This window comes from Gossypium arboreum, chromosome 10 (assembly GCF_025698485.1).
Source record: "Gossypium arboreum isolate Shixiya-1 chromosome 10, ASM2569848v2, whole genome shotgun sequence".
NCBI lineage: Eukaryota > Viridiplantae > Streptophyta > Magnoliopsida > Malvales > Malvaceae > Gossypium > Gossypium arboreum.
Window position 1 is genome coordinate 33,989,641 of NC_069079.1, and position 3,990 is coordinate 33,993,630.

At 31.3% G+C, this 3,990-nt stretch overlaps 1 long non-coding RNA gene across 1 annotated transcript; it reads right to left on the reverse strand.

The window, feature by feature from the left end:
• Positions 1–1,998: 1,998 nt before the first annotated feature.
• On the reverse strand, positions 1,999–3,497 carry LOC128281644 (uncharacterized). The gene is made up of 2 exons (XR_008271896.1): positions 3,423–3,497; positions 1,999–2,210 (listed from the first exon to the last, which is right to left on the reverse strand). It is a non-coding gene; the product is annotated as an uncharacterized LOC128281644 (long non-coding RNA).
• Positions 3,498–3,990: the final 493 nt, after the last annotated feature.

Consider the following 3,990-nt stretch of genomic DNA (forward strand, 5'->3'; position numbering starts at 1 on the left):
AGAGCCATAAACAAGTTCAAATAGGGAATAGCTAATTGTAGAGTGAATAGATCAATTATATGCAAATTCAACAAATAACAAACATTCTTCTTAATTTTTAAGGTTCTTACCCACAACAGCTTGTAGTAAAGTACCTAAGATTCGATTGAATACCTCAGTTTGTCCATCAATTTGAGGGTGACATGTAGTAGAATATAATAATTTAGTACCAGGCTTACCCCCACAACACTTTCCAAAAGTGGCTTAAGAACTTTACGTCTCTATCAGATACAATGGTGCAAGGTATCCCATGTAGGCGCACCACCTCTTATAAGAATAAGTCAGCCACATGTTTAGCATTATCCGTTTTGTAGCAAGGACTGAAGTGACCCGTCTTTGAAAACCTATCAACAATAACAAAGATACTATCTCAACCCTTTTTAGTTCGTGGCAAACCAAGAATGAAATCCATGGATAAGTCTACCCTTGGCAAAAAATGAATTGGCAAAGGTGTATAGAGCCCATGAGGCATTACCATTGATTTTGCTTGTTTACAAGCAATACATTTAGAACATACATTTTCAATGTCCTTCTTCATATGTGGCCAGTAAAAATGTTCTTGTAGAATATCTAGTGTTTTGGCGACAACAAAGTGTCCCATTAAGCCTCCACTACAAGATAAAACTTGTTAAAGGCACCATTCCCACAATTGGAAAAAATATTTGTAAAATCAACATCATTTAAGTATAAATATTTTATATGATCAAACCATAAGATTTTAGCATTTAATGTAGTTATCAAAGAATATCTACGAGATAAGGTATCAGCAACTACATTTTCTCTACATGTTTTGTATTTAATTATATATGGGAATGTCTCTATAAATTCTACCCATTGAGCATGTCTCTTGCTCAACTTACCTTATTCTTGTAACCATTTTAGGGATACATGATCCGTATGGATAATGAACTTATGTGGTAGCAAGTAATGTTGCCAAACTTGTAGAGCTCGAACTAATACAAGCAACTCCTTGTTGTAAGTTGAGTAGTTTAATTGCACCCCATTCAGTTTTTCACTGAAATATGCAATTGGCCTTTTTTCTTGCATCAACACGGAACCAATTCCAATACTTGAAGCATCATATTCAAGTTTGAAAGTATTAGAAAAATCAGGTAATTTAATAGTGGAAGTAGAACATAACTTATCCTTTAAGGCTTGAAAAGCCTTTTCGTAAGCTTATCTCTACGTAAAATCTACAGACTTTTTAATAACCTCAGTTAATGGGGCAGTAATAGTGGAGAAATCCTTCACAAAATATCTATAAAAAAACTTGCTTAACCATGGAAAGATCTCACTCAGTAATTGATTTAGGAGTGGGCCACTCCCTAATTGCCTTTACTTTGTCCTTATATATATGAATACCTTGAGCACTTATCATAAAATCTAAAAAGATTAGTTTATCACAACAAAAAGTGCATTTATTAAGATTGGCAAATAACTTTTCAGTTCTCAGAATGTCTAAAACATATTAACATGGAAAACATGGTCATCTAAAGAAGTTAAATAAATCAAAATATCATCAAAATATAGTACCAAAAATTTACCTAAATAAGCCCTTAAAACACAATTCATTAATCTCATGAAAGTACTGGGTGCATTAGTTAGATCGAAAGGGTACCACTCATACAATCCAAACTTAGTTTTAAAAGTAGTTTTCTATTTGTCCCTTCCCTCATGCGAATTTGATGATAACCACTTTTTAAATCAATTTTAGTAAATATTATTTAACCATGTAACTCATCAAGCATGTCATCAAGTCTAAGGATTGGATGCCTATACTGTAACGTCCCCTAACCCTATACCGTCACCAGAACAGGGTTACGAGACATTACCAGTCAGTACAGTCCAATTCCGGTCATTAATTAAAATAAATATTCACACACATCCTAGTTTTAAGATGTCGTCCCTTTAATGGGCCCTCGCGGTCCAATATAAACAGTAAATTCAATTCGGGACTAATTTAGAATCACTACGAATTCTTAGTAAATTTCAAAATTCATACTACATACCGTTGCCAACCATAATTTACTCATTTCATCAATACTTCTATAACCTAAATGACTCTCATAAAACGTCCTAGGTACATGCCATTATCAATACTCAACATACTTTACCTTAATGAATTCGGGATCGTCTTGGGATGCTGATTCAACGTACTATCTTTACTTAACCTGTGCACGGAAACAAACCGTACGCTGAGTATGGTATACTCAGTGGTATTTCTATAATACGAACAATTAATAATATAAAAAATACTTAAGATCATAATATTAATTACAATTATTCAATTATTTATTCATAGATAAATTTCAACTACTTACCATATAAATTTTATACAGTTCATATAATAAACACAATAACATAATTGTTCAATTCTTAAATAAATCCATTACTATTTACTCTGTTCTTTCACTTACTATTCGGTATAGCTTTCCGTATATACATACGATTCATATATCTCAAATCACATTTCAATTCATCAAGTGGCATCATATATCATCAATTTGAACTCCAATCATTTCATGAACCTTTGGTTCATATTTGCAATTTCATATCTAAATTTTCAATTCTCAATTCAATTTCTCGTTTCATTTCAATAGCTTGATCAATCAAATTTATTCGATTTATATTTCACTTATTTACCCCTATTAACAAACCCGGACTTTGACGGATACACGGATTCCAACCCAAACACACCAGTACGGCACATTGTGCCTAAAACGGTACATAGTACCTGATCAGTATACGACACATAAAGTGCCTAAAACGACACACGAGGTGCCTGATACGACACACAAGGTGCTTGATACACGACACATAAAGTGCCTGATCGATAAAGCCGGCAAATCCCGTACACTTCCAGATCCTATGGCATGCCAATTATATCCGACTCAAATTTCGACTAGTTAATAGGGTATTTCATTCACTTTCTCAATTTAATAATTCTTTCATCAATATACCATTCGATAATCACATATATTCACCCATTTTCACAATCCTTACAATTTCATTCAATTCAACAATATATTTCAATTATTCACATTAATTCATAATTCAATACAATTCAATTCACTTTTCAATATCAAATATTCAAATATCACAATCTCATATATTCATATCAATTTCCTCATATTTCCAATCAATATATTTTTCAATATAATATTCATTCAATATTCAAATTTCTACATAAATCATATATATGATATAATTCAATCAATATAAATTCAATCAAAATAATTTCAATCAATATAAATTCAATAAATTCATCGATACCAAAATCAATCCGTTCCAATTGTAAAACATCATAATTCTAACACTAACAATTGCAATATGTATATAAATATAACAAATAATAACTAAATTCGGATTATAGAAATACAAACCGTAATTTTCGAGCTAACTCCCGTTGACTTTGTCTTGTCCTTTCTTAGCCGAGATTTACGGTACCACATTGACTACGAAATTAATACAATTCATAATCATTAATACATTACTAATTCATATCTTGAGTTACAGAATTCTAAATTAAGATCCACTAATTTTTCCTGAAACTAGACTCACAAATCTTCTTACAATAAAATTTTCAGAATTTTTGGTTTAGCCATTAAGTACAGTTTATTCTTTAAATTCATCCCTATTCTGCCGTCTAACAGTTTCGTCCCTTCTTCACTAAAAATTAATTATCTCACAGTACAGAACTCGCATAATATTCCCGTTGATTTCTCCTAAAAATAGACTCATTAGGGATTCTAAAAATTTAACTTTAAGCCTCTAATTATTTTTCTTCAAGTTTTGGTGATTTTCCAAAGTCAGAACAGGGGAACCCGAATTTATTCTGACCTTATCTCACAAAATTCATTATATCTCTCATAATTTACAATTCAATTGCTTATACCGTTTCTTCTATAAGAAACTAGACTCAATAAAATTTAATTCTATATTTTATTCATC